The following is an 18,144-nucleotide window of genomic DNA, read 5'->3' as shown; positions in this document are numbered from 1 at the left end:
ACCTCCGGGTGTAAAGACCATTCCCCCTGGTCCAGGGTCTGGCGACTCAGATAGTCGGCCTGCCAATTTTCCACACCCGGAATGTGAACCGCTGAGATTGCCGGGACATGAATCTCGGCCCAAGACAGAATGTCGGTCACCTCCCGGGCCGCCCGAGCACTCCTGGTGCCCCCTTGGTGGTTGATGTAAGCCACCGCGGTAGCATTGTCCGTCTGTACCCGGACAGGACGACCCTGAAGACGGTCCGACCACTGGAGGAGGCAGAGCTTCAACGCTCGCAATTCCAGGACGTTTATCGGAAGAGAGGACTCCTCCCCCGACCAAGTGCCCTGGGCAGACAGGGCGCCCAGGACCCCACCCCAGCCTGACAGGCTGGCATCCGTGGTGATCACCGGCCAAACCAACGGACGGAAAGACTTGCCCTCTGTCACCGACGGGGACTGGAGCCACCACAGAAGAGCCAATCTGGCCTGACGACTCAAGGAGACACACAGATCCAGGGACTGAGCCAGTCTGTCCCACTAGGCCAGGATCTCCACTTAGAGAGCCCGCGTGTGAGACTGAGCAAAGGATATCGCCTCGAAGGACGACACCATCAACCCCAGGCCCCTCATACAGGTCCTGAGGGACGAGGACGGGCTGTCCCTGAGGGACCTGAGCTAGTCCAGCAAGGTCCGGAGCTTGTCCTCCGGCAAGAACACCTTTGCCTGAGCAGAGTCCAGAATCATTCCCATATAGGGAACAGGACGCACTTTGCCCCCCTTCCTGGGCACCGCGAACAGATTGGAACAAAATCCCCGAAACCTGTCCCGATGAGGTACCGGGACAATCACCCCCTGAGCAAGAAGGTCCTACACCGCTTGATGCAGGTCCTGCCGACGCCCAGGAGGCAAGCGAAGCTTCGAGGGAAAGAATCTGCCCACTGGCCGGGAAAGGAATTCGATCACGTCTCCTGATCGAATGATTTCCTGAACCCACCTGCCCAACATCCGGAGCAGCTAAGGTTTGAGGAAACCTCGCAAGCGTCCCCCCACCCCTGAAACGGGGGTGAAGGCTCCCCTTCAGGCAGAGTCGGACTGACCTGCCGAGCCGGCATTGCCCGACTCCTGCTTGCCCTCCCAGGGCTTCTTCTGACTGCCCTGGGCCTTGAAGGGCTTACCCCTGGATTGGTTCCGAAAGGTACCAAAGGACCCCTGATTGGATCCAGGCGCAGAACCCCGCTTGCCACGAAAGGACTTGTTCTTTGGGTTCTGGGGCAGCATAGTGCTCTTGCCCCCCGTGACGCCTTTCACCAGGGTGTCCAACGCCTCGCCAAAAAGGCGAGAGCCAGCATAGGGAAAATCAGCAACCGTCTTCCGCGAGGACTGGTCAGCCGACCAGCTCTTCAGCCATATCAATCGTCGGTTAAGCACCGAGACGCTAGAGAGGCGTGCTACTAAAGGGGCCTCATTCAAGGCCGCATCACACAGATACATGATTCCTTGATGGATTTGATCCACCATTTCCAGCCGGGCAAGCGGAACATCATCAGACATGAGGTTGCTCCTAAGCACCTTAGTCCAATCAGCGACCGCCTGGGCCACCAAAATGGGAAAATGGGTTTGAGCAGAGAGCCCGCCACCGTATAGGAATGGCGGGCCAAAGACTCCAAACGCCGGTCCTTTGGATCCCGGAAAACCGGGGAATCCTCCGTAGGAACCAAGGTAGCCTTGTTCAACACTGCAACCATGTGATCCACCTGTGGAGGCACACACCAGCGCGATTCCGTAGCCGGTGCAAAGGGATAAAGCAATTTGAACCGACTAGGCACCACGAACGGACGTTTTAACGTGCGCCACAGTTCATTAACAGTGTAATGAAACTCAGCGGGACAGGAAAAACCTGCGCCGACTTGCGGGTCCTGTGCGTCCCAAAGGAGGACACAACGCCCGGAGGACTGGGCTCATCCTCCAAATGTAAAGTTTCCTTCACAGAAATAATTAATTCATCCATGGTCGCCCGCTCTTCGGGCGACCCCGGAGAGGAGGTATCAACCCCCTCCATCTGCGCCTCCCCCTCAGACCCCTGCAGGTCCAAGGACGAGCGGGACCCTGAAAAGGGCACGCTCGCAGCAGCAGCAGCCATATCACCATCTGAATCAGAGGAGAGGGACAATCTGGGTCTCTTACGAGCAGCACGTTCAGCCATCAGCATTTCCATATTGGACACCAAAGTCGCCACTACAGCGGCCAAATCAGGTCTCAGAGGGGCCACAGGAGAACTGGGGGCCCCCACCAAGGCTGGTGGAAATTTGCTATCCTGAGAATCCATGCTCAAGTGAGAAAAAAAGGACAGTGCAAGAATTAGGTTCTGTCCCCTTAAGAGCGCTGCGAGTGCGCAGCCCACCGCTCCAGCTATACAGACCAAATGACCCCTAAACAGGAAAGGAGACAAAACTGAGCCAGGAGCGACAGTACAGAGATATATTGAGAGCAATAACCTGCAGAGCCCCGCAGAGTGTTGCCACCGCTGTCCTGCTTCAGAGGAAAGAGGAAGTGCTGCAAAAGTAGGCTGAACTATTCTGCTGCATGACCCAGGGAAAATGGCTGCCCCATAGAAACGTATGGGAGACTCCACCAAAATGGCCGCCGACATGCGGCCGAACCGAGCGCTCGGTCACCGCAAAAATGGCGACGAATGGCGCCAAATCAGCATGTTGTATAGCCCACAGAGAAGCTCACATGCCTGCCCAGTGTAATAAAAAATGGCGGACCGCGCGGTCCATACACAGTCTGCACCCCCAAACACCGAATTGACCCAGGGAAGGGGACCCCCAAACACACACAGCGCTGCAGCGCATGTACAAGCGATCCCCGCAGAGATTACAGCAGGGAGTCACACAAGGTACAGACATGGGGAACACACAGCAACCAGGACTGCCACCCCACACAGAGGCCCCACACAGAAGTACTTACCTGTACCCGATGGCGTGGGGAGCCTCACAGAACGGAAAGCCGCTGTCCTCATTTGACAGGGAATGCCGTTTGCCAGGGACATTGCACTGCTGATACGCATATGCGTCCAGTGAGGTAGCCACCTCACAGCTGCATTCCTGCTGCGAACAGGGATGGGTCGTTCATAGTGCCAGGGCGAACCACAGCTGAACGCTCGATGGCGGGCTGGGGGGCGGCCAGTCCGAATCCCAGCACCACATGTCCATCTTCGTCCGAAGAGTCGACTAAAAACTAAAGCTGACAAAATAAACAGCTAGTTAAGAAAGAAAAACTGACATTTTTCAAGAAAATGAAATAAAAAATAAGATAGGCTGAGACCGAAGCCCCAGCACAGGGAAAGCCTAACTACTCCTGATGCTAGGCAAATTAAAACTGAGTTGGGAGTGGTCACTGCAGGGGGGCATTGACCAGATGGGACAGCCCCCAGGGGTGTATACATGAAAATGCCTTTTGTTTTTAACTAAGTCTATATGCCTAGCTACTCCTGCGGAGCAGATGACAATACCCATCAGTGAGGACTTAGAGGAGGCGGCGACTGTTGGAGGACGTAAGAGAAACTTCCGTTTTCTCTTACGTCCTCTGAAAGTCGCCGCCCCTCATATAGTCTTCACCAATGGGATGTCCCAAAGCAGTGTAGACATGAGGGGTGGGAAGCGCAACCGTCACAAAGGCAACACAGCACCCAGGTCGGAGAAAGGAACCTTATCTGAACCAGAAAGGTAAACTCTGGGTACCAAGAAAGCTCAATAGGAGCAACAAACCCAGGAAAGCAAATCAACAAAGGGGAAAACAACCCCAACAGACAGGGACAGGTAAACGCCATGTCCCCCTCAAGGCACGGCCGCGCACAGGACTTTGCGGCCAAAGGAGGCATCTGCCGATGCCAAAACGTCAAGTTTGTAAAATTTTGAAAAGGTGTGCATGGACGACCAAGTCGCTGCCTTGCACACCTGGGCCACTGAAGCTTGATGCCGGAAGGCCCAGGACGCACTCACCGCTCTGGTAGAGTGCGCCTTGGCAGGGAAGGGCGGTACCCGTTCCCTAATCGAGTAGGCCTGCACAATTGTCTGTCTAATCCATCTTGAAATGGTTGCCGCAGACGCAGCCGTACCCTTCCGAGGGAAGGACAAAAAGAGAATCCGACCTACGGAAGGATTCAGTAGACGACAGGTACACCCTGATCGCCCGGACTACATCCAAGGAATGCAAAGCAAACTCCTTAGGATGCTTAGGATTCGCACACAGCGAAGGCAAGACAATATCCTCGTTAAGCTGAAAATCGGATACCACCTTAGGAAGAAAAGATTGGTGAGGTCGCAAGACCACCTTATCCTTATGAACAACCAGGTAAGGAGAGCGGCAAGACAGGGCCGCCAACTCCGACACTCTGCGGGCAGATGTGATCGCCACCAGAAAGGCAACCTTCCGTGACAGCACAGGCAGAGGAATCTCCCTGATGTTCTCAAAGGGAGGATCCTTGAGGTCGATTGAAGCTAGGAAATCTCCCGGGTTCAGAGAGGCTACCACTGAATGGAGGGATTCCATACGGAACTTCTGAACCCTCACAAAGCGCTTCAGAGCCTTCAAGTCCAGAAGCGGACGTACCTTGCCCTCCTTTCTGGGCACAGTGAACAGATTTGAGTAAAACCCCCGAAATCTGTCCCAATGTGGCACCGGTACGATCACCCCCTGGGCGAGGAGATCCTGAACAGCCCGTTGAAGATCTTGCAAATGATCTGGGGTCAAACGAAGATTTGAGGGAAAGAACCTGTCCGCTGGACGCAAAAGGAATTCGATCTTATAACCTGATCCAATGATTTTCTGAACCCACCTGTCCGGAATCCGGAGCTGCCAAGGTTCGAGAAAACCGCGCATACAATTTCATAATGTGTATGAAAAATACAAGGGCTACAAGACTGTGGAATTCTCTACCACAAATGGTGGTTACTGCGAGGAGTATGGCTACTTTTAAAAGACTCTTGGACATACATCTGACGGATAAAAACATCCAGTGGCATGGGAAATAAATACGTCCACACACACCTACACGCGTTGAACCAAATGGACTATTGTCTTTATTCAACCTTAGCTACTATGTTACTGTGTTATATCTTGGTATGCTGACGCCTTAAGAGTTCCCTTCACTAGAACTAAGGGACCAAGCCCAACCCCTGAGAAAAAAAAAAAAAACAGCATAATCCCCCCTCCACCAAATGATTTGGAGCAGTGCATACAGCAAGGTCCATAAAGACATGGATGAGTGCGTTTTGGGTGAAGGAACTTGACTGGCCTGCACAGAGTCCTGACCTCTGGAATAAATTAGAGCGGAGAATGCAAGCCAGGCCTTCTCATCCAATATCAGTGCCTGACCTCACAAATGCCCTTCTTGAAGAATGGTCAAAAATTCCCATAGACACACTCCTAAACCTTGTGGACAGCCTTTCCAGAAGAGATGAAGCTGTTATAGCTGCAAAGGGTGGGCCAACTCAATATTGAACCCTACGGGCTAAGACTGGGATGTCATTAAAGTTCATGTGTGTGTAAAGGCAGGCGTCCCAATACTTTTGGTAATATAGAGTGTATACTGTATATTTATGGTAGGATTGGCATCTTTGCCCCCTTGTTCTGCACTGTAAATTTACTATTTATTATTACCAAAATCTTCACTATGTAAGTATGTAAGTCATCTCTATTAAACCACACCCCCTTTAAGCTACGCCCACTTTTCGCAGGCACTTTTTCTCTCCATACCTAGGGCCCACTTTTGATCCTGCACATGGGCCCACTGATTTCATGATACGCCCCTGAGCGTCCCCCGCTCCCGCCCCCTTCTGTAGCTCCTGGGCTCTCCCATCCCCCAGGGAGACACAAGCTACCAGCCGACACGTCCGCCGGCTGGCCGGAGACTCATACAAAACCGCAATCAGCTTTGATTGGGTCTCCGCTATATTAACCCGGAAGCGATATGACATGACTTCCAGTTTACCTGACTGGCATCAGCACCAGTGCAAAGTAGGGATTTGGGGACATATTGACCCCCGATCCCCCCATAAATAGTACCCGTCACATGTCTATCGCTATCACAAGGATGTTTACATTCCTTCTCACAGCAATAAAGTGACAAAAAAAATGTTAAAGAACAGTTAAAAAAAAAAAAAGAATTCATAATTTAAAAAAATTTAATGAATTAAAAAAAAATGATTTATTAATTAAAAAAAAAAATTCAATGTGCCCTATCCCCATGTTAGCGTGCAAACAGCAATCGTCCCACACATGAAGTATCACCGCGAACGTCAGATCATGGGCACTATTTCTAGCACTAGACCTCCTCTGTAGATAGAAAGTGGTAACCTGTAAAGGATTTTAAAGCGTCACCTATGGACAATAACATTTACGTTGTTTGTAGCCATTGCACGGGTATGCTGACACCTTAAGGCTGCATTCACACTTGAGCGTAGCGTTTTTTTACCGCGTTTTTACCGCAATTTTTACCGCAATTTTTTCAGGCGTTTTTCATTGACATCTATCAAAAACGCTGGTAATCAGCCCAAAAAGAAGCTCATGTACTTTTTTCAGCTACAGGCGTTTTGCAAAACGCTCAGATGTGAACAGGGGCCATTTAAATGAATGGGGTTTTACTTGTTGGGCGTTTTGGAACGTTTTTTTTTGAGCGTTTTTGGAGCTGAAAAACACTCAAAAAAGCCCAGGTGTGAATGGAGCCTTAGAGTTCCCTTCACTACTGGAACTAAGGGGCCCAACCCCTGAAAAACACCCCCACACCATAATCCAAATGATTTGGGCCAGTGCACAAAACAAGGTCCATAAAGACATGGATGAGCGAGTTTGAGGTGGAGGAACTTGACCGGCCTGCACATCCATCCCGATAGAACATCTTTGGGATGAATTAGAGTGGAGACCGTGAGCCTGACCTTCTCTCCAACATCAGTGCCTGACCTCACAAATGCGCTTCTGGAAGAATGGTCAAACATTCCCATAGACACACTCCTAAACCTTGTGGGCAGCCTTCCCAGAAGAGTTGAAGCTGTTATAGCTGCAAAGATAGTGTATGAATGAATGAATAAACATTCCGTATTCTTATATCCGTTCTTTAGGTGCAAAAATATAAGTTTTGGTTCTGCAGTAAATATAAAGAGCTGATAACTTTCTGGTCTGATTGCCTCTGGACTGTTTTCAGTCAGCATTGTTCCCAGTTCTCTATGTGCACTGCAGAACATCACCTCTATATGGTATAGACAGGGGGGGGGAGTATTCTGTAGTCCTAACACACTTCCTGTCCTAGGGTGACAACACAGCTTCTCCATAGATTCAGTACAGTGAGTGTTGTCACCCTAGGACAGGAAGTGAGTTACTGGCAGAAACACAAAGTGAAAACAAAGGAAAAAGAAAACCAATGCAGCCACCATATCTAAGGACTGCTCAGCTGTAGTGTATTACATTTTTTATGTTTGAGTTTAGATGTTCTTTAGTGATGTTCTAATGCACATGATGGTGGGAAAGACAGGAATGAGATCAGTGGATGAGGAATGACACAATGGTAAAGTATGTGGCTCTCACCCAATCAAGGTTTATCCTGAAGTTGTGGCATATTGGTGAAGATTTGTCCCTGGATTCCATGCTGAATACATTCCCCATTATTCCCCGCCGTTTGCTTTCTATGCTGTTTTCAGGGTCAACAGCTTTTTGAAGAATCAGAACTACTATGTAATACTTCAGGACTTTTCAGGTTCTAAAAATCAGACAAATCTTTATAAAAATAGAAAAGAGATCTTTCATTTGTAAAGAATAAAATCTTGATAGAAATCTCCTGGAAGAGTAATAATGGCGAGTGTTCGGATCCATTCAGGTCTCATCACTACATCTCTATAGAAGTGTGTCTGATGTTTCCAGTGTATCAATACAATTTCCACATTTCCACATTCCAGAAATGGAGGCTGATCAGAACTAAAGAGTGTAACCTCCAGTCCTCCGGGTGTGCAGACCCCCCACTTGGAGGAGGAACGGACCACCCTATGAAAGGGTCAGATATTCTCATATCCTTATCACAGATTTGTCCGGTCGCCGTCTCTGCACAGCTGGCTGGTGTCTGTGATGAGCCAATGATGTGAAAGGGAGAAAATGGCTGACTACAGATGACAGGGCTAGGCTGGGCTGCCATTAGAAATGATGGGGCACTGGAGAGCTGACCAGACACCCCCCACCTATCCACAGGCAGCCTCTGTTGGCGCCCCCTGCTGACCATATGGGAAGTACTGCCTGTACCCAGGGATCAAGTCCTGGGAAAAAAAGTGTGGGAACTAACCCAAGAAAGTACCTAAAATGGCCATTTTTTGTGCTAAACAGTGCAAATATCATTATTTAAACTATAAACATGTAGATAGCGCTATTAGCAATGTGTTTAAGTTAAAAAAAAGTAAAAAAACATATTTCTCCATTTACATGAAGGTCAGGTTAAAATAACCCAGCCAGCACAGAGTTCCTCCTTACGTCAGAGTGTGCAGAAATCCCCCTTACAGTACAAGGGAAGGGGAATGCTGCAGATTATGATCTACAGGGGAACTCTGATATAAGGGGGGCTCTGGTGACCAGAGACCCCCTTATATCAGAGTCCACTGCGTTCCCCTTTCCATCAGAGTTCCCACTTACATCAGGGTCTGCAGCATTGCCCTTTACATCAGAGTTCCCCTTCACATCAGCGTCCACAGAGTTCCCTCTTGCACTGTAAGGGGGAATCCTGCAGACTGATGTAAAGGGGAATGCCGGGAACTCTGATGTGGGGGGGAGGGGGGACTCTGGTGACCAGAGACCACCTTCCACAGAGTGAATGCACTAAGGTGAGGGGTCCTGATATAAGGGGGAACCTTTATATTAGTGTCCCCTTACATTATTGTATTCACTCCCCTTTACATCAGTGAACCCCCCCCCCCAGACTGGCCTGGCAGCACGGTCACTGACCTCCTCTCAGGTGCACCGTGCAGGGCTCAGTCAGTCAGCTCCAGTGGCTCTGGTTTTATCCTATAGTCTCTTCTCCACAGTCCACACATGTCTAACTTCTCCCGTGACCACCATCCTGACGGCGCTCCCACTCTTGAGACCTCTCCAGACTCCCCCTCAGAGACTGCAGACATGATAAAAGTCAAGAGATGGTCAGAGATTGCAGACATGATAAAAGAGATGGTTAGAGGCTGCAGACATGGTACAGGAGAGGTGGTTAGAGGCTGTGGACATGATGCAGGAGGTGGTTAGAGGCTGCGGACATGATACAGGAGGTGGTAAGAAGCTACAGACATGGTACAGGAGATAGTCAGAAGCTGCGGACATGGTACAAGAGATGGTCAGAACCTGAAGACATGATACAAGAGATGGTCAGAAGCTGCAGATATGGTACAGGAGATGGTCAGAAGCTGCAGAAATGGTACAGGAGCTGGCTAGAGGATGCGGACATGGTACAAGAGATTGTTAGAGGCTGTGGATAGCCATATTTTTTATGGGCGCCGCTGCCGGTAACAGACATTTACGGGCAGCCTGTAAATTAACGGGTGGTTGGCAACACTGCCCCAGACAATAGTGTCCTCCTCTGCCTCCTTCCTTCACCCTCCCCACAGTAATGTCCTCCTCTGCCCCCTCAAGTAGTGTCCTTCTCTGCCCACTTCATATCATGACCCCCCACTGCCGTGTCCTGCTGTGCCCCTTTCACCTCTCCACATCAGTGTCCTCCTCTGCCCTCTTCACCCCCTCCCCGCACAGTAATGTCCTCCCCTGCCCCCTCCATAGAGCGCTAGGAGGAAGTAATATCACTTTAACGCAGCGTTTCGCAAACCTTTTTGACATGGGGGACTGATTTTGTAGAAGACAAAAGGACTGGAGGGGGAGGGGGGTGTAGTTTCAAGGTTGACGGGGAATTCGGTGGCTGTGATTTGTCGGGCAAATGGCTGGTATTAGCACTTAAATCATCCCGACACCATCCTTGATATGGTGTCGGGATGATTGAAGCACATTATTTCTATTATTACATTGTAATATATAATAAAATAGTTCAACTCACCATAATGCAGAATCAGTGGGAACCCTGAGCTTGTCACTTGCCACCAGATGCAGTGTGCCACTGTCACCTGCTACCAGATGCAGCTTGTCACTTGCCACCAGATACAGCGTGCCACCATCACCATCCACCAGACACAGCCTGTCACTTGCCACCGTCGCCTGCCATCAGATGCAGCGTGTCACTTGCCCCTGTTGTCTGCCATCAGATGCAGCGTGTCACTTGCCGCTGTCGCCTTCTGCCAGATGCAGCGTGTCACTTGCCACCATTGCCTGTCCCCAGATGTAGCTTGTCACTTGCCGCTGTCGCCTTCTGCCAGATGCAGCTTGTCACTTGCCACTGTCGCCTTCTGCTAGATGCAGCGTGTCAATTGCCACTGTCGCCTTCTGCCAGATGCAGCATGTCACTTGCCACCATTGCCTGTCCCCAGATGTAGCGTGTCACTTGCCATTGTCACCTTCTGCCAGATGCAGCGTGTCACTTGCCACTGTCGCCTTCTGCCAGATGCAGCGTGTCACTTGCCACTGTCGCCTTCTGCCAGATGCAGCATGTCACTTGCCACCATTGCCTGTCCCCAGATGCAGCGTGTCATTTGCCACTGTCGCCTTCTTCCAGATGCAGCGTGTCACTTGCCACCGTCGCCTGCCATCAGATGCAGCGTGTCACTTGTCACTGTCGCTTTCTGCCAGATGCAGCGTGTCACTTGCCACCATTGCCTGTCCCCAGATGCAGCGTGTCACTTGCCACCATTGCCTGTCCCCAGATGCAGCATGTCACTTGCCACTGTCGCCTTCTGCCAGATGCAGTGTGTCACTTGCCACTGTCACCTTCTGCCAGATGCAGCGTGTCACTTGCCACCCGCAGCTGGCCACCAAGAGCAATGTGTCACTTGCCACCCAAAGCCTGCCACCAGATGCAGTGTGCCACTGGCCACCCTCAGCCTGCCACCAGATGCAGCATGTCACTTGCCACCATTGCCTGTCCCCAGATGCAGTGTGTCACTTGCCACCGTCACCTTCTGCCATATGCAACGTGTCACTTGCCACCCGCAGCTGGCCACCAGATGCAGTGTGTCACTTGCCACCCGAAGCCTGCCACCAGATGCAGTGTGCCACTGGCCACCCTCAGCCTGCCACCAGATGCAGCATGTCACTTGCCACCATTGCCTGTCCCCAGATGCAGCGTGTCACTTGCCATCATCACCTTCTCCCAGATGCAGCGTGTCACTTACCACCCGCAGCTGGCCACCAGATGCAGTGTGCCACTTGCCAACCTCAGCCTGCCACCAGATGCAGCATGTCACTTGCCACCGGCAGTGTTCTACTTGCCACCCTCTCTTTCCTTTCTCTTCAGCTGGTCATGCTGGGGGCTGCAGTTTCCCCCAGTCCTCGGGACAACATGTCCCACCATCCTCTCTGCTTCTTTTTTTTTTCCTCTTGCCAATAGGAGAGGAAAGATATATAGTGAGTGGCTGTTCTAGCAAGCGCCTCTGCCAAGAACACAGCAGCAGGAGGAGGAGGAGGGGTGGGGGGAGAAGAGCCTCTCCTCCTCCTCCTCCTCGTGCTGCTGTGTTCTCGGGAGCAGCGCTTGCCAGAACAGTGTGAGACACAGCCGCCCCGATTCTCTGCATTCTCTTCCCCACTGCTGACAGGAGGGAGAATGGGCAGGAAACAGAGCCCTCTTCTGACAGTGGTGGTTTGGGGGGGGGGGGGCAGCACAGTTTTTCCTTTTTGAAAGGGCAGTCCTGCAGGACACAGCTGCTAAAGGGAACAGCATTCCTGCAGGACTCGAGCCCTGCCTGTACCCCCCTATTGATGATCCTGATCCAGAGGGTGGCCTGGAGTATTGGTAGAATGGAGGATGACCTGTGATATTGTCCAAATATACTGGAGAATGAACTGAAGTGTAAATGGATCAAACTGGGGGGTGGTCTGGGGTATCAGCAGATACTGGGGGGTGACTTGTAGCAAAGACATTTTAATAGATTAGACTTTACCTCCGACCAGTGCAGCTGATTAGTTCTGATCCTCAGAGCTTCCAGTGGTGTCTTGCCCTTGGATCTGTTCATGGTGACCGGTCTTCTCTGAGCCCCGGATTCTGCCTTTCGGGGACTCCTCTTCTCCTTTCTGTGATCATTCCTATTCTTCCACCTTCACTGGCTGTGCCCTTTTATTCTGCCCTTCCACAAACAACTATCTTTACCAGAAACAAGATGGAAGACAAATAAATAACTCTTTAATAAAACATAAAAGTAGGCCAATCACATCCATATTTCAAGTGAAAGAAAATAGAACCACTTCACATCAGGTGTCTCCATTTGAGTTCCCCATAAATCAAGAACCCCAATCAGAGTACCTTCATATATCAGTTGCCACCACATATCAAATGCCCCATCAGAATATTGTCTTAGATCAGTTACCCCAATCAAGGTACCCCTTTATACCAGGTGTACCCTTACATCCAGTGTCCCCTTACATCAGGTGTTCCCATAACAGTGCCCCCTTACATCAGGTGTTCTCATAACAGTGCCCCCTTACATCAGGTGTTCCCATAACAGTGCCCCCTTACATCAGGTGTTCCCATAACAGTGCCCCCTTACATTAGGTGTTCTCATAACAGTGTCCCCTTACATCAGGTGTTCCCATAACAGTGCCTCCTACATCAGGTGTCCCCATAACAGTGCCTCCTTACATCAGGTGTCCCCATAATAGTGCCCACTTACATCAGGTGTCCCCTTACATCCAGTGTCCCCATAACAGTGCCCCCTTACATCAGGTGTTCCCATAACAGTGCCCCCTTACATTAGGTGTTCCCATAACAGTGCCTCCTTACATCAGGTGTCCCCATAACAGTGCCCCTAGAAATCCAAAACCCCAATCAGAATATCAGATATCAAATATTCATATATCAGTTGCCCCCTTCAATGAGCCCCCATATATCTGTAGCACTGCCCCCCTAGGGAGCTGCTCAGTGTGGATTCCCCTGGGTTACCCATAGCAACAGTCTGTAAAACATCACTTTAAGACTTGGCTCAGACAATGAACAGTCCAGGGGATTTGGTTTTGTGTTTTATTTTAGAACTTGGATGGGAGAAGGGATGAATGGGATACTCCAACTTGAACTATGCACAATTTCTGAGGAAAACTGACTGTAGTGTGTGCGGCAAGGCCGCTGCTTCACCTTGCCACTTAGGTGAAGTATAAGATATGTTCCTGTAAAATATTGAATATCTCTAATATTCTAATCTCTTTAGGCGTTTCGATTTGATTAGCATTGATAGCCAGACTGACTTTAAAAACAAAGTGTGAGTTTATTCAAACACACTTGGCACCAAGCATAAATACAATGTAAAAAGTAAAACAGTTCAGTACATTGTAAATAAATAAGAAGGAATAAAAACAGTAATTCATAAAAAAATGTGTTCAGTTTGAAGTCATGGCTGTATAGACATGTGTGATCCTCAGTGTCCTTCTTCAGTGTAAAATGTCTAGTTAGAAGCAGGAAATGACGTTGCTAGGTTTCAGAGAGCAAAACACCTGCTTAGGTTGTCAAAAAGGACTATAAATAGATTTGTGTGGAGAGGATGTGATATGTGTGATCTTTCCTAGTCTGAGTGTCTGTGTGTTCTGACGAGGTCCGAATCGCGTGGCAATTTATCTTACATGTATACGTCATGAACTTGCAATACTCCAAGCCTTGTATGGCATCATCCATAATTTCTGCTAACTTCAGTTATTCTATACAAGAGGAGGTACTAAACTCGGTCATATATGGATTTTGATTGACAAGCCCACATGTAACACCCTATTCTTGTACGTCTAATGTGGCTGATGTCATGTTAAACCATATAACCATCATTTATCTTACGCAAAAGTAACACATATAACCAACTTATACGACTTGTATAACATTAAGTAAATACATACAAATACTATTAATTATGACTGGGATTACACTAATCCTAACTAACATTATTTAAACTAATATATGCCATTCCTAGTATTACACATGGATCCTATTCTTGTCTTCCATGACATACTATCCCGGCAGATACCTTATATGTCATCTTCCAACTAGCTACATACTCCAGAATTATCTGACATTTTACTGTCTCAGCTCAGATGAAGAACTCCATTGTTAATCACTGGATCAAGGTCATTCACACATAATAATACTATGATTAATCATAAAATCAAATATATTTTGCAAGCTTGCTGTGAATATAATATAATTCCAATAAGTGCCGAATTATGAATTTGGAATAAATATCTAACAGTTCCTGAATGAATTCCTCTTCAGGGTCCTAACCTGGCACCCCCTTTCTCACTTCCCATGCATGCTAGCCCTTGTCCACTGACTCTCCACTGGAGTGGTCCCCTTCCTGGGCAGACCCCTGACAAGCTTCCCAGTACTCAAGGACACTGTTTTTCCCTGGGTTGCTCTGCCTTCAGCTCCACTCGTCAGTATCCTGGCCCTCCTGGCTCAGCATCACACACTTGGTCCACTAGGCCGACCGCCTGTGACCACCTTCCTTGCTGACAGCCGTCACCCTCCTCCTGGGACCTGTCCTCCTGCCCAAAGACACCCTGTCACATGTGCCCCCGGCTTTTATGACCTATCCCAGAATGCACCACTGTTGTGCCAACCCATTGGGGCAGCCACAAAAGCCTGTGTGTCACTGGCTGGGTTTCCTCCACTGTCCAACAGGCTCTCCCATTGGATACTGCGGGGACACTCCCTCAGCCCAGATGAATCACACCCTGGACACATGCAACAGGCAGAACCAACAATCGGGCTACCCTGATAAGCAGATAGAGCTGCTAAGCTTTTACCAACCTAGCACCTACCTAGGAGGGTACTACATCCACCCCCCACCAAAATTGAGCCATGTCCCCATTGGCTCTGGGGCAGCCGCCCCCTATAAAAATCCCTACTGGAAAAAAAAATCCTAAGGAGTATCCCACAAACCTGGAAAGGGGGAAAAGGGAAAAACGTATGTACAAAATAAGTTAAGTAGAAAAATAGACATTTGCTATACAGATATGATACAGCTTTCGGGGTGCATTTGAAACAATGCACCCCCTCCCCCCCCACAAAGAAAACCTTGCTCCGGTGGCCAACACAGCATTCTAGCTAACTATCTACAACAGTTTTGCGCATCTTGAAAAGGAGAATAGAAAAAGTTAAACACTTCTGCATTTGGCAGGTACAGGTCTAGCTTATAGGGGCGGCCTTCTCATCCAACATCCCTAGCTAAAAAATTTGTTAGGCGTTAACTTATAACCTTGACACGCCGTTCCTCCTGGGCAGGTTTCTCTGTATCCTGTCACTAACTATCTAACAAGTCCATTGTGCAAAGTGGGCGTCTGCAATATCACTTTTATCCCAGTCTCCAACACCCAGTCTTTCTTCCCTGCAGGAACTTGATTGTTGGAGCCTTAACAACCATTCACCCTGTAGGGGCTTGTAGCAACCTCTTCAGGGGCCCCTGGCACCCCCCATCAAAAACTCCCAAGACACCGCCCACTTCCTCCTGGCGGTCCTGGAAAGGTTCCACTGTTTGCCCCATTGGGCCAAGGATAGTCCTTTTGGGACTTCAAATAATTTGTAATCCCAGATCCCAGCCTGATGGCCCAAAGGATCTCCAGAATAGCAGCTGGTAGTCTTTTACGTTCTCCTGAGAGGGTCGGCACTCTGTTATAAGTCCACTAGCCAGTGGTATCTGAAATTGTCCTCAACCCCTTTCTGCAAGAATAGAAAGAGGAGAGGTAATGGACATAAGGCATAAGCCCCAACAATAACTGGACTGAAATGTTCCTTAGCGGTAACATATATATATATATATATTTTTTTTTTTTTCCTCCAGACAGAAAGCTTAGGCTAGCAAGCCTTAATTGAATTTTGTATATTTTCTTCAGTAATAGAAGTCTGGATGGGGAATCAGCACAGTCTTCCCATCCTTTTCCCGAATTCGGATCGACCAGGCCTGGCCTGATCCATCTGGGCGGGACCCCCTCAGTTGGACATCCTGGATTTGCAGAGTGGGTGGATATTGGGGGACCCTTCAGTCAGACGTTGTGTATTAGAGTGATAGGCTATCAGGGGGGGCCCCCTTAGTTGGACATTCTGTATTAGCAGATGGGATGGAAAATGGGGGCCCCCCTAAGTCAGAAGTTGTGTATTGGCAGAGTGAATAGCTATCAGGGGGCCCCCTTAGTTGGACATTCTGTATATGCAGAGGGGGTGGATATTGGGGGGCCCCAACCACCCCCACTTCAATCAGTCCAATAATTCACCAATCAACCACAAAGAAAAAAAACGTGTTTTATTGGGTCAGAGTTTAGCGGCAGCAGTGATGTGCTGCACCAGGAAGGCGCTCAGCTTGAAGATGTGGACGGTCTCTTTGATGGTGGTGTCTCTGCTGCGGAGGTGAAGCAGCCCGCTCTCCACCGTGACATCACTGACCAGCGCGGTGAACAGGACGCCCATCTCGTCGTACCTGGAAGGAGAGGGTTTTCAGAAAACTATACCGCATTTTGGCCACTAGCTGGAGCTGACGATACAGACAATAATCTCTTAGCTAAAATATGGTGACGTTTTCATTCCGCCTGAACAAATGATTCTGACATTTGTGCAACGAATGTTTCATAATCAGACCCCTTGAATTACCGGTATTTAACCACTTCCCGCCCGCCCATCATTTTGCAATTGACCAGACAGGAAGTGGTTAAATATCTGTAATTTAGGGGTCTGGTTATAAAACATTCGTTTAAGAGGAATGAAAATGTCACCATATTTCAGGTAAGAGATTAATGCCTATATCATCAGCTCCACCTATTGGCCAAAATGACTAGATGTTATATGACGTCCTCCTGAGAGGCTGCCCTGGGGGTGCTACCTGTCCACCGGATACAGCCAAACACAGAACAGCACACCGGCCCCCTGCCATGTGATCGCTGTGACCAATCACAGCAGATCACACGACAGTTGTAGACAATGGATGGCTTCCTTTCATGCCATCCATTGTGTACAACTGTATTGCTAGCTGTGATTGGTCACAGTGATCACATGGTACAGACAGGGTCAATCACAGCTAATCACAACAAAACACACTGACATTAGTTTACTTTCTCCTGTTTGTTTAAAAATCGTTGTCATCAACCGGCCCCCTGGACCAGTACTGTATCCACATTCCTTGATGACTTTTCGGCCTGGCTACCCTACTTTCTCTGTTCTGATATCCCCACAATCATTCTTGGTGACTTTAACCGGTTGCCGACCGCCGCACGACTATATACTGCGGCGGTCAGCCCCGGCCAGGCAGAGTGACGTATCGGTACGTCACTCGCCTGTCACTGACTTGCGAGCCTATCGCGGGCGGGCGCGCGCCCGCCGAGGCGCGCGCCCGCCGCGGCTCGTTCACAGGCAAGTCAGTGCGTGTGACCGGCGGACTCGATGTCCGCCAGTCACACTGCGATCGCTCCTGTGAAGGGAGAAAGACAGAGCAGCTTGTGTAAACAAGCTGCCTGTCAGTTCTCCCTGTGTAAAAGTAAAGATCTGACCGTTCTACTATGTAGAACGGTTGATCTTTGCTTTTACACCAATAGGAATGTCCCTACACAGTAGAAAGCACGCCCCTAGGACACACTTAACCCCTCCCTGTCCAATAAAGTTAACCCCTTCCCTGCCAGTGTCATTTTTGCAGTAACAGTGCATATGTATAGCACTGATTACTGCAGTAATGTCACTGGTAACCCCAAAAGTGTCAAAAATGTCAGTCAAGGGTCCGATCTGTCCGCCGCAATGTCGCAGTACCGAAAAAAAAATCGCAGATCGCCGCCATTACGCGTTAAAAAAAAAAACACCAAAAATGACAAAAATCTTTCTCTTTGTTAGTAAACGCGATAACTTTTGCGCAAACCAATCAAAATACACTTTTTGCGATTTTTTTTACCAAACATATGTAGCATAAAACAAATTGGCCGAAAAATGTTAAAAAATTTTGATTTTTACTTTTTTTTTTGGGGAATTTCATATAAAAAAATGTGAAAAATATTGTTATTTTTGCAAAATTTACGCTCTTTTTTTGTT

General features: G+C 49.0%; 1 pseudogene across 1 annotated transcript in view; it reads right to left on the bottom strand.

Moving 5' to 3' along the window:
- Nucleotides 1-16,542, bottom strand: part of LOC309552514 (DNA polymerase subunit gamma-2, mitochondrial-like) — a 74,833-nt pseudogene extending 58,291 nt beyond the window's left edge. The window contains exon 1 of the transcript in view: nucleotides 16,420-16,542. The product of the transcript in view is annotated as a DNA polymerase subunit gamma-2, mitochondrial-like (transcript). The remainder of the gene's footprint in view (nucleotides 1-16,419) is intronic.
- Nucleotides 16,543-18,144: the final 1,602 nt, after the last annotated feature.

The sequence above is a fragment of the Pelophylax lessonae genome (assembly GCF_965119305.1).
Source record: "Pelophylax lessonae genome assembly, chromosome: 4".
Lineage (NCBI taxonomy): Eukaryota > Metazoa > Chordata > Amphibia > Anura > Ranidae > Pelophylax > Pelophylax lessonae.
Note: the sequence above shows the minus strand (reverse complement) of the source record. Positions and strands in the feature narration are given on the sequence as shown.